The 13,919-nt window shown below is 39.9% G+C and overlaps 1 protein-coding gene across 2 annotated transcripts in view; it reads left to right on the top strand.

Annotated features, from left to right (window-relative positions):
* The first annotated feature begins 2,281 nt into the window (after positions 1 to 2,281).
* The window catches only part of LOC139698330 (sialin-like), a 122,478-nt gene continuing 110,840 nt past the window's right edge, over positions 2,282 to 13,919 (top strand). The window contains exon 1 of one of the 2 annotated variants that reach the window (XM_071597235.1): positions 2,282 to 2,770. The gene's annotated coding sequence lies outside the window, so the exon portion shown is untranslated. The remainder of the gene's footprint in view (positions 2,771 to 13,919) is intronic. The other variant, XM_071597233.1, reaches the window with a different exon arrangement.

Below are 13,919 nucleotides of genomic sequence, written 5' to 3'. Positions count from 1 at the left end.
TTCACGATTGTTTGCCACTTGCATCGATGCCACCTGTTGCGCCGCCATCTCGAGTGCAAAGATATTTTTCCTGTTCCATGGCAGAGTTGTCACGAGTGCTGATCAATTGCCTGTCTACGAGATTATCTGTAAATTGGTCTCGAAAGTCACAATGCTTGGATAAATTTTTAAACCGAACCATCTCTAAAGTTTCGTGCCTTATTTCGTGGTACCAATTGATATATTTACTAAGTTCTGTATTAAATGATGGTTTAGAATTGAGATGATTTTTAATCGTGGCCGCAAATTTAAAGCAGGCCTTTGACGACGGTCTGTCTGGGGTGATTAATTCTTTCAATCACTAATAATATTTCGAATGAGACTAAAACGTGATCCCTTTGCCATTCGTCACTCGCCACCACTTGTCTCTACTTATTACCCTTTCTCGACAATGTACAAAAAGCTCAACTGCTTAGTATTTAACCTTCGTTTCTTCCGAACTATCAAATCTACCTACACTGATGATTAGTTACGAGGCCAAATCAACAATGCCTATCAATAGGATATTTGCCAATACTCTTCGAAAGAGTATTCAGTCACTGCATGGGAAGCGAACACGATGCTTATTATTACGTACATTGATCTAATCTTATTGAGCCATTAATAGCGTGAACTATTATTCGGGCGTAATTGAAGAACTCGTAACCAATGAAATACACTTTTCCTTCATACTTAATATGAGCACATGCCACCGTTTTGAGAACTCATGGCAAAGCTATGGACAGGCGCCAACAGACATGTATTGAGTGTATAGTTCAACTGACAGGTGTGGGCTAAGGTGGCGAGATGAAATCGATGGAGGGCAGCAAATGAGATTAATTTATTCAAGAAACAAAGCATTATAAATAATCGCGTCTCTTTTTTTAACTGGGACGGCTTTGGAACTCTCTAAATTTCTCTGAGGCATAGAATAGCATTAATTTGGAGACATTTTGCTGATAATAAGGGATTTTTCCGAAATTCCGAAATGATTACATTTTTTTAAACGCCTATAACAAGCAATGTGAAACCTACAAATAGGTAGATACCACATAAATTACTCATTCATTCACAGGTCTCCCATAGAAATAGATAAATTAAGGATAGCGAATTAGTTGATAAATAGTTACATTCCTCTCTGTCTCAAGAAAGATTTTCTCTGTCAGAATACTCATAAGTACTTGGGGCAGTCAAATTAAAACCGAACACCCGCCATAACACTCATTCCATGCGAATGGTGGCAACACTGTTGCTACGTATCGATACTGCCATCGCTGTGGCGGGAGAACTGGATAAGGGCAACGCACAGGAGGATGAAGTTGTTGAGTTGTATCCTTGTTGGTGCGCGGACTGGTTGTTGAAGCGGGTGTTCGGTTTTCATTTGACTACCCCCACATCTGTGGAATATTTTAGAAAATTATAAATCGGTCATATCTTCGGATTTTTCGGTACTATACAGGCATTGCGTGGGTCGCGGTAGTCCAGGGGGTAGAGGGTTGGACTACTGACCGGAGGGTCCCGGGTTCGATTCCCGGGCAAGGCACTCTGGGCACTTGCAGCTCCACCCAAGCTATGTGATTTTTCGGGTACCAGGTCTTCCTGGGAAACCATAACCGGCACAGGGAAAGGAACTGGCCCCCCTACCCTGATATGTGAATTTCACACGCCGTCGGGCTTAGTACTCGGTGAACTCTGCCATCACCTACCAAACCGACCTTTGGGTTGATTACTGTGTTTTATAGGCATTGTGGCTATTCCCACCTATTCTCTGTCGACGAGAGTTAACAGCACTACTAGCAATGCAAGAATTACTCAACGGCTGTAATTCTTAATTAGAGCCCTCTCATATGACTTGGAGCGCAGGAAAAAAGAGACGGGAAACAGCTGCCTGCCAATTTAACGCCCAAGGAACAATAAGACATACGGAGAGGAAGGAGGAAGATCAATATGAAACCTCTCGAGACAATTTAGATGGATTGTTTCAGTTTTGCTTTTTGTTTTGTCCTTTCGTGAGGTCCTAGTGTACGCTAACGAAGATGTATCCTTACTCAGGCCAACGCTCACCACTGTTGTGCAGAAAGATCTGAGAGGTATGGTGGAACAAAAAGCCATATCCAAAGAAGTTGAGTGCGTCTCGCAATGCTTCCCGGTTTACCACGAAACAGATGACGTAACGCGTCCGGCGGATGGCGCGCGGGGGCTGAGAGGCAGCAGGCGAAAGCGACCGACCGCTCGGCGTTGCAGTCAGGCCGGCGGCCTTACCCACTCGATCGCATCCCATTTCCCCATCAGGGGGAATTAGGGCGGCCCGCCCCTCCCCAGACAGCTTCCTTCTTAGAAGAATGGACCACGGCCACCTGAGATCGAGTTCCCTTGCCGCGGCGAGAGGGAGGAGAGAGGGCAGTAGAGTGGGAGGTGGCAGAGCGGGCATAAAGACATCCGCGACACGGGTTGGACCTGCGCGTCTAGTGCTGAGCCCTCACATGGGTAAAAGAATGACCGTGTAATTTAAAGTCGTATCTCAACCGTATCGCGTGAAGACCCTCGAAGTTGATGCCCAACGTGACATAGGAAGTTCCGATAGAGTTTGTGCTCCGAAGTTGTGGGTGCCGAAGCGAGTGTGTGAATGAATATCTCAGTCAATCGCAAAAGGATATTCCGGACCTTTCGCCCATCGTCCACGTGAGAGTAACCTTGAAGTTGCAGTATTTCCTTGTCGGCACTGGGATACCCATCGGAACAGCATGTAAAGGTGGGCCATATATCAATAATTACTGATGTAGTAAATGGTAGTAATGTATTGCGTACTTGGGTGCACGTCATAGAGGGTTACGTTTAAAGTTGACTGGCCGAATCGAGGCATTTCACATGCGAAAGATGAATAAAACATCACGTGTGCAAATCGGTTAACACTTGGCAATGATGCCTGGGCCCTCATGTTGGAAGTTGTTATAACTAATAAAAAAATCTTAGTCTTGAGCTGGGATGATTCTAACAATTACATTGTTAGAATCATCGGAAGCATATTTCACTAACTAATTGGCGAAGGGTACATGGATTTTTTTCGAGCTTGTAATTGAGCTACACATGCGATACGCCTTCGCTTCGCGCACCAACCATATATTCCAGTGAATAACTTTGTTTGAAAATAATGCTCACCCTGAAATAAATACCCATGTTTAGTCAACGGTCATAATGACTTCCTGCATCTGGTATTACTTTGGGCCAAATACCGCCTTCGAACCACCTTGGTTAGTAATTAACTGTAATCCGTGAATACCTGAACACCCAGCAGACTTAGTATCCAAGAGTTTCCGCCATGGGATATTATTATCATTTGAAAACGGAGATGAATGAGAAATTAATTGCGGCCGTGATCAAGTTGGTGTCGTAGTCGAAGTGCCGAGGCATGATAGAATGACATGGCTCCTTCTCTACTTCTAATGTGGTGTCTGCAAACTGTTCGATCAGTAGCCAATGTGAAGAAATAGCAAAAATGAAGGAGGGTAAAAATTTAGTACCTGAAACATGTCATGTGGTTCCATAACAGAAGAATATGTGGATCAGCCTAAAGGGAGCATATTGGACGGTTTGCAGGAAAATGCGAAGATAAGTCAAGAGAAGGGACTTATTCCGCTTTAGTTAGCCCATATTTACGATTTTGATACTCGGGTGATTTAATTTAACTTTGCGGTAACCGCTTTTATAGAGTTATTAAAATTTGGTATGACAAATAATTCTTCCAACTATCTGTACAAGTAGTCGAGTCACGTGAATTTCACAGGCCTTACCTTCCATTCGAGGAAAAATATTTTTATGCAGTGAAATATATTTTACAGGATGTTCATTTATGCGTTTATTACTCCGAAACAAACGATTTCCAGGTACTGAAATACAAAGTGCGGTCAATACTTTTTTCTTGATTTTTAGTTGCAACATAATGATGTAAAATAATTCAAATAATGAAGATCCTGATAACCACAGGTAAATGCACTACCGTGCCTTATTGCGTTATACTTCTCTGTGAATACGAGAAGAGCTGTAAATAACAAGAAGTACAATAGCCATGTTTAGATGAAATAATATTAACATACTAGGCTACTTAAAGTGAAAAAAGAAAAACACTTTTCCCACCTAGCGCGGGCAATGCAGTAACGCTGATCCCTAATAATTCGAGGGAAAAATGACCCCTTTAATCTACCTGTTTTACACCATCTCTCTACTTTTATTTGGCATAATTTCTCCTATTAGGGTACGATGGGATTAATAATATATTTTCAACATCTTGGCGAAAGAAACTTGCTCCCAATTAATGCAAGAGATTCGATGGGTAATTTAACCTTCGCTCCGTGAGTGATTACCAATCTAGTTCATCTAATAATCTTGACATACTGCGCAGTTCATCAAGACAACGTTTTACGAACCCCGCTCCTCTACGCTGTACATGATTTTATCCAGCAAACAATCCAGGTTTAAGAAAATCACATATAATTGCAGCATGTTTTAAAGGAGGCTCTACTAGCGAAAGTTAATATTGCCCTTTGAATGCAACAATTCAACAATTTCAGAGTGTAAAAATCATTCGTCTTGATAACTGGCTAAAGATATTAAGGGATCTGGGTTCGGATCCCAGTCAAGGCGAATGATTTTTACACTCTGAAATTGCTGCATTAGAATGCACATTAGCGGATGACTCCGTTAAAAGTTATTGTTGTGGCATCTCCCGCAGTTTCTTTGGAATTTGCCCTTTGAACCTTCTTGCTACATTTACCGAATACTATTCCAATAAATCCTAATTTTTGCAAGTTTATCTACACATCCTCCATATACGTATATTTTACCCAGGAGAGGTCAAGATTAAGGGTAACGTTGAAGTATTTAATCGAATCTGCGCCTTTTATTTCGGTTTTGTGGATGTAGTGGGCGCTCGGGAGTGAACGACTCCCATTCCAAAAATTCATCACCACGCACTTTTTTAAGTTTAATTCTCATTTCCAAGTGTTGCATCAACATTGTATTGTATAAAGATCATACGTTAATGCTATTTATCCTCAGAACTGGGGATAAATCTGTTAGCCACTGCGTCGTTAGTAAATTAGCACATGCTATAATTAACCACCGATTTAATGTCGTTAGCGTAAAGAAGGATTAAAATGTCCGATAGCACTCCATGAGGAGCACCCGACGTGACTTCTACTGCATTAGACCATCTATTAATACCCTTTAAACGCAGCCATTCAAATAGACTTGTAGATATATGTAAAACTTTGATCGAGCTCTTGGTGACAAAGGTTGTCACCAGTCAGAATAAACCCAATGGGTCTTCCAGCCCCGATAATATAATAGCTGGAATATATAAGGAGCCATCGTCGGAAATATCGCCGTATCCACACATCATTTCTAATATCCCCTTAACAGATAAAATAGTTCCCAATGACTGGGAAGGAGTAATTCAACGCTTATCTAATAAAATTGGTGATTGGAAGGAACCGAGTTACCGCAGAATTATCTCACTCATATCCATATCACGCAAGTGCATGGAACACATAATTATTCAGTGCTAACTACAGGGTTAGCTCATTACTTCCTTTCTTGAAAGCGTTTTGCGTTTGAAAAAGGAAGTTATATCGCCGCACCCTGTAACTACGGCTGATCTAGTTAAATATTTTGGGGTAGTTCTAACAATATGCCTTTCTTGTGGACCACATTTCAGGAAAATATGCGGATCCGCTTTAAAGAAACTCGGCTTCATCAAACGGGTAGTGTGGAAAGGTAATGAGAAAGTAAAAGAGAATTGTTATTTAACTCTAGTCAGGCCTCATCTGGAATATGCCGCAAGTACTTGGGATCCTTGGGAGAAAATTTGGCAAAAAGGAGTAAACAAGGTCCAGAGAAAATCCCCCAGATTTGTGGAAAATTGTCACAATAAGAAGACGGGCCTGACAGGCTTTTAAGGGGAATCACCCTAAAGGAATTATTATGGCCCCGCACTACTTTGGTAGATCATACCACAGAGATATGATATGGGAGATATATTCCAGTACAGATAGATATAACAACTCGGTCTTTCCCTGGACAATCAGGAATCATAATAGTCAGAAACCAAAGTCACTGTAGACATATTAAAGGCATTCACTTTACAAGTGAGGATAAGATTAAACGTTGCGTAGACGTAAGTGTATTCGTAGGTGCATGTGTATGCTAGTTGATAGTATATGCATTTACATGCGCGTAAGTTATAAAAGTTTTTGCATGAATATATACGCCTTTATGGGTGTAGATTGGCATGAATTTGTGGGTTTTGCATGCCGTTTTATTCTCTTTTACGGGTGGTAACCTAACTTTCCTCGCCACATGCCCTTGTGGCGGCTTACGGGGCACTATGTAGATGAAGACATTTTGAGCAATTGATTTGGTGGAGGTAGGTCATTGGAGTCGAGATCGCTTCTACATCTGCATAGTACCCCGCAAACCGCCGCATCGCAAAAGCTTGAGACATCAGGTGTTCCCCAATGAGGTGTCTTCGGGACTCTGGTACACCTACTTTACTTTGACGTCATCGACACTGCGTTTAACGGTAAAGTGGGCTCATTTGGCCACGACGAATTGGTTAACTAATCAGTAGTTCTATAGATAAATATGACATTAGCTGACGAATAGTGCAGCAAAGTCAATAAAATAAGAGATATAGCACCATCGCCGACAGATTCAAGTACTCAAATTTCCCTCACAAGGAAGGCAATCAATCGAACGCGGGTGGCCGAATGTATTAAAACAGCGATTTTATGAATTAGTCTGTCCATTATCACATGATATATCTTGTATAGTTATGTATTTTTTTATTGGAACTAATATATATTTGTGTGTTTTTATATATATATATATATATATATATATATATATATATATGTATACATATACATATATGTATATATATACATATATGTATATATATGTATATATATATGTATATATATACACATATATATACACACATACACATGTATATATGTATATATATATATATATATATATATACGTGTGTGTGCAAGTCGCGGTAATCCAGGGAGTAGAGCGTTGGACTGCTGGCCGGAGGGACCCGGGTTCGATTCCCGGGCAAGGCACTCTGGGCACCTCCAGCTCCACCCAAGCTATATGACTTTTCGGGTACCAGATCTTCCTGGGAAACCATAACCGGCACAGGGAAAGGAACTGGCCCCCCTACCCTGATGCACCGTCGCCAGTTGTGAAGTGAGGGCAGTGATTAAATTCCTCAATGCAAGAAACGTTCGCCCATGTGATATTCATCGCCAATTAAAGGAGGTGTATGGAGACAATGTAATGGACGAGTCGTCTGTTCGGCGGTGGTGTCGCAACTTCAACATGGGGAGGGGGAACACACACGACGATGAGCGTTCGGAGAGACCGTCTGTCATTACAGACCAACTGGTGAGCTCAGTTGACGAATTCGTGAGGAACGATCGGCGCGTCACAATTGATGACATCTGTGAGCATTTTCCCAATGTTTCTCGAACAATTGTTCATGAAATTGTTAAACACCATCTGCATTATGCAAAAATTTGTGCAAGATGGGTCCCTCGCGTATCTCAATGAGCTGGCGGCGAAGGACTATGCAGCAGGAATACAGAAACTTGTCACACGTTATGACAAATGCCTTAATTTGCTTGGAGATTATGTTGAGAAGTAGTTTAAAGTATCCTCTTTCAAATAAAATTTTTTATGTTTGTTAATATTTACTTTTGTGTCTTTATTTCACGAACGGGTACTACTTTCCGGATGACCCTCGTATTTTAAATATACCCCACAGCCGCAAGGGCGTGCGGCGGAGGGCCATACGTACATTACTATTATTTAAAAACACGCATTTAAATATATATACATATATGTGTATAAATATATATATATATATACATACATATATTTATATATATATACATATACATATATATATATATATATATATATATATATATAATATTGGGACGGCACAATAGAACACAAATAAAAAAGTAACATTTAAAAGGACCCTCACACGGTAAGTTGTTTGAGCTTTCGGCCTTCTCCGAGGCCTTCTTCAAGAGTCTTACTTGAAGAAGGCCTCGGAGAAGGGCGAAAGCTCAAAACATTTACCGTGCGAGGGTCCTTTTAAATGTTAATATTTTATTTGTGTTCTATTGTGCTGTCCCAATAGTATACTGATCGTGTGAGTGTTTCTGTATCATCGATATATATATATATGTGTAAGTCGCGATAGTCCAGGGAGTAGAGCGTGGGACTGCTGATCGGAAGGTCCCGGGTTCAACTCCCGGGCAAATCTTTGAGCACCTGCAGCTCCACCCAAGTTAAAGTGATTTTTCAGGTACCAGGCCTTCCTGGGAAACCATAACCGGCACAGGGAAAGGAACTGGCCCCCCTACCCTGATGTGTGAATTTCACACGCCGTAGTGCTTAGTTCTGGGTGCACTCTGCCTTCACCTACCAAACCGACCTTCGGGTTGATTACTGTGTTTATGGTATGTATATATATTTATATATATGGTATATATATATTTATACATTTATACATGTATATATATATTTGTATATATATATATATATATATATATATATATATATATATATATATATATATATATATATATTTATATTTATATAAATTATATTTTATTTTTCATTTATATATATAAATATATTTCTTATATGTCATTTATATTATTAATATATTTATACATGTATATAAACCATATACACAGTAATAAACCCGAAGGTCGGTTTAGTAGGTGATGGTAGAGTTCACCCAGTACTAAGCCCGACGGCGTGTGAAATTCACACATCAGGGTAGGGGGGCCAGTTCCTTTCCCTGTGCCGGTTATGGTTTCCCAGGAAGGCCTGGTACCTGAAAAATCACTTTAACTTGGGTGGAGCTGCAGGTGCTCAAAGATTTGCCCGGGAGTTGAACCCGGGACCTTCCGATCAGCAGTCCCACGCTCTACTCCCTGGACTATCGCGACTTACACATATATATATATATCGATGATACAGAAACACTCACACGATCAGTATACTATTGGGACAGCACAATAGAACACAAATAAAATATTAACATTTAAAAGGACCCTCGCACGGTAAATGTTTTGAGCTTTCGCCCTTCTCCGAGGCCTTCTTCAAGTAAGACTCTTGAAGAAGGCCTCGGAGAAGGCCGAAAGCTCAAACAACTTACCGTGTGAGGGTCCTTTTAAATGTTACTTTTTTATTTGTGTTCTATTGTGCCGTCCCAATATTATATATATATATATATATATATATATATATATATGTATATGTATATATATATAAATATATGTATGTATATATATATATATATTTATACACATATATGTATATATATTTAAATGCGTGTTTTTAAATAATAGTAATGTACGTATGGCCCTCCGCCGCACGCCCTTGCGGCTGTGGGGTATATTTAAAATACGAGGGTCATCCGGAAAGTAGTACCCGTTCGTGAAATAAAGACACAAAAGTAAATATTAACAAACATAAAAAATTTTATTTGAAAGAGGATACTTTAAACTACTTCTCAACATAATCTCCAAGCAAATTAAGGCATTTGTCATAACGTGTGACAAGTTTCTTTATTCCTGCTGCATAGTCCTTCGCTGCCAGCTCATTGAGATACGCGAGGGACCCATCTTGCACAAATTTTTGCATAATGCAGATGGTGTTTAACAATTTCATGAACAATTGTTCGAGAAACATTGGGAAAATGCTCACAGATGTCATCAATTGTGACGCGCCGATCGTTCCTCACGAATTCGTCAACTGAGCTCACCAGTTGGTCTGTAATGACAGACGGTCTCTCCGAACGCTCATCGTCGTGTGTGTTCCCCCTCCCCATGTTGAAGTTGCGACACCACCGCCGAACAGACGACTCGTCCATTACATTGTCTCCATACACCTCCTTTAATTGGCGATGAATATCACATGGGCGAACGTTTCTTGCATTGAGGAATTTAATCACTGCCCTCACTTCACAACTGGCGGCGTTCTCAATTTTTTTAAACATTGTAAACAATCACAGAAACAACACAGGCAACGTCACGCAACTTGGCTCAGAGAAGGCAGACTGAAGCTATCTGACCTCGTCCAGCGGCTACTCGCGTCGTCAGCACTTCATGCGGCACGAACGGGTACTACTTTCCGGATGACCCTCGTATGTATCTAGGTTTTTGGAACCGGACTGTTTTTATTTATAATGCCTACGGTATGAGAAATATAGAAAAAGCTAAAGTAGATTCAATTAAGTACTTTGTTATTACCCTTTTCAACGATCTTTGCTTGGTGAAACATTAACCTGGAATCTGAGTAAAACAGGTAAGATTTTAGTGGAAGGTTGTTGGGGAAATGTGGCGAGAGGTAAATAGCTATTATGTCTTTCGCTAGTTAGGCCTAATTTAGAATATGCTGATAGAATATGCGATACTTAAGAATCCAGTTTGATTGCATGTAGCCAAGAGGAGCCTGCGTTGGGAAACGTTCTTACGATAAACTGTGTTCAGAATCTAGGTTATTAGAGGAAATAAATTGGTATTCACTCGTGGAGCGAAGGTCAAATTACGGATTAAATCTATGTCATAAATTGGAAGCCGGTCTCTTTAGCGGTGTTGTTGTAAATATCATTCTCAACGCACTGCAAACAGGAGAGGTCATTACGGGAAAATTAGAGAGATTAGCTACAGAGCCGACAGATTGGAGGTTCCCTTTTATCCGCTAACGACACGTGATGATAATAACGACCGCGCTGCGGGAAACATTTCATTTTCAAACTCTTAGTGACCTATACTCTTACAAAAATTCATTGTCGGATGTAGAATGCCTTGTTTGAGAGTGGGAACGTATTCTGTCGAAAGCTGTAATGGTTAAGGCAAAGCAGATCGTGCGAAACCCCACTGGATATTTTTATTTATGACATCCTGTAATCGGGGGAAGGGAATACTTACGTAATGTATGTGCTGCAATTTCAGATTAAAATTTAACCTCCGAAAATGTTCCTCACGAGAAATAATTGCACAAACTTAGATATTATGGTGTTCTCAGTTCATCTAGCAGGCTTCTTTAGCGACGACGTTGAAATTATATGCAATTAATCTTTTCGCACTACGATAGAAGAGATCAAGGCAAAATATTTAGAGAGATTAACTGTAGAACAGTTGGATTCAAAATATTATTTTTCTCTCGAATGATAAAGGATCAGTATAAGTCCCTGTATCTTAGTAGCACACCGCGCTGGGTGGGAAATGTATTTTTCTTTTTTCACTTCAAGTAGCCTAGTGTGTTGCTATTATTTATCAAATCTGAGTTTATTGCCATTACTGCCTGTTCCTCTCGTACTCGCAGTGAAGTATATTCTCTTAGATTTTGTAGCGTGTATAGTTGCAGTTTTCATTATCTCTATTAGTTTAATTAGGTCCAATATATATTTAGATTTAAAATTGAGTAAAACTTTTTGAGGTCGCATTTCTGGTTTTTATTCACTTCCTGTTACTCGCCTTTTAGGGTACCATTTATGTAGGAGTACGCGTATATAATACGTGAAGTTAATTTAATGTGCCCTGAATGCCTTATTCCTGAATTCATCAATAAAAATATTTAACTAATCGAGTCAAATTTTAGGGGAAATAGATTTTTAAAATACCATCATGTTCATTTATTTATTCCGAGGACATTTTAAGGAAAATTATTTATTTAAGTACAGCGTGATTTAATATGGATAAGTGCCCAAATGACGAGCTTACGTTCTTACAATCATCTCAACCACTACTTCACGGTTTCTGCACTCGTTTTTCTCCTGTATTTTGCGAACCTCCATGATCTCGGACCCCAATGAAGACTACACTGCGAATCAAAAGATATTTTCCGTCGATTACATTAGAAAGCTTTGTGCATAGCTTTGGAGATATTAGATTTTTATCAGCAGAAATCCGTATTTCTTATCACCGCCAGCGATGCAACTGCATTTTGTATTGGCGAAGGGTACGGGGCAATATCACATAAAACTAAAATGTCCGGTAGATTTTATTGGATTTATGAAAAGGTTTAAGAATATGCCCCTGGAAACATTTCTTTGCTATATGAAGGGGGAAATCGAAAAATTATATTTTTCCAAATCATAACGAAAATTTCTTCCCGAATGTCTATTATTGTTTGGAGTTAATGGTTGTGAGGTATGGAATCAAGCAACGGACTCGGGCTGGGTCGACATTTGAATGCGTATATAGTTCGGCTGCGGAACGAGCGAGTGCAATCTGTTAAAAGTGTGTCGTGGATGATAAGCGGCGGTGTCAGGAGAGTGTAGCCGTGTTTCGGTAGGACTTGAAATACTACGAAAGCCTATGACAGTGTCGTGACTTGGGGATTTAATCCCGTCATCCAGTAGATCGACAAAAAGTCCGAGGAGAGGGCGACACCTCCGCTGGACACGAGTGAAGGTCTCAACCACTGAGGTCGATAAAGGAACTCACATTTAACTGCAAGCGTGGAAAAAATCACTTCAACGGCTGCGGTACTACTATGCGGTATCCTCAGGGAAACCATCACGTTAATATCCTAAGGATCAGCGGCTCAGTAACCTCGTTTTCACTTTTATTGATTAAATATTATCCGAAATCGTCGGAACACACTCCAGTTAAATATTTGCGAGTTGAGCTAGTTCCCACCTTTTGATCTTGGGAGGGAATTATTAGGGACAAGAGGAAGAGAGAGCATAAAGCGTGTGCAAAGTGCGATGAACTGCTTAGTATGAAACCATAAGTGTTACTTCAATTCTGGCCTGCAAAGGAATGAAAAACCCGCGTGTGAAATTATTTACAAGCAAGCTAGAAATTTTAGGCACGAGTGCAATGATACGGCCCAAAGCAGACTTTTGGAATTAAATCAGGAGGATTAATCACAGCTGATATGAGAGTGGAGGTGCACGTGGGGAAATCATAGCTCGTATAGTGCAGTAGCGAGAGTGAAAAGCTAATGAGTTTTTGTAAGAAGACAAGATGAACGTGAGGCATAGCTCGTAGTCCATTTTTTCCAAGTCACTTAATGACTCTATGTAAGACCATTGAGGCAGTTATCAAGTAAATTAAATTCTGCATTGTAGCAATGATAACGAGGTGGCACTAAAACCTTGGTCGGCATATTTATACAGAAATTTTGGCTTGGAACAGAACCAAGTTTTTTAAGTTGCATTAATGATGAAATTAGTTTGCTAAGCTGTTTTTTGCATTGCGGGAATGGCTGATAATAGATTTACTCAAAACAAAAATATGTTCAAAGAAGAGCGAATATTCCGAGAGAAAGGAAGGGTTGGGCTGAGAATACGTATCATGAGTGAATATAGTCGAAGATTCTCTCAACACGAGGAAAGGTTGGCCGAAGAATGAATGGCCGAAGTCTCGAGAATGGCATTAGAGAGTATGACGCAATTTGTGAATCTGACAAAGCAGAAAGAAGCATGCAGGGACAGGGCAAAGTGGAGGATACGAGTGAAAGAGAGGATGTTCCCTTAAATAACTTAAAGTGATTTTTTTCGAGTTAGCCTACCCCGAAAGGACACGTCATGAAGGGTGTTTGCAGGCAACATTTTACTAGATTGAGTTTTCTGAGAAGCTTTTTATTTTGTTTGTGACAAACCTAAGTGTTAGGGCATTACATTTTGCGAATCATTAAACATGCATGCTTTTAAATTGTAATCTACAATAATATTAATTTCTAAATCTAAATCATTGATAATTGATTAGGAATAATATCAAAATATCATGTATATGGTTTTTCTTGTACCTGATTGATTTCGTCAGGATACATGAGTGAATGAAAAACGATGGATATTTTCG

This window comes from Hetaerina americana, unplaced genomic scaffold, assembly GCF_022747635.1.
Source record: "Hetaerina americana unplaced genomic scaffold, ioHetAmer1.1.p SCAF_82, whole genome shotgun sequence".
Taxonomy (NCBI): Eukaryota; Metazoa; Arthropoda; class Insecta; order Odonata; family Calopterygidae; genus Hetaerina; species Hetaerina americana.
This window is presented reverse-complemented; position numbering and strand designations above follow the sequence as displayed.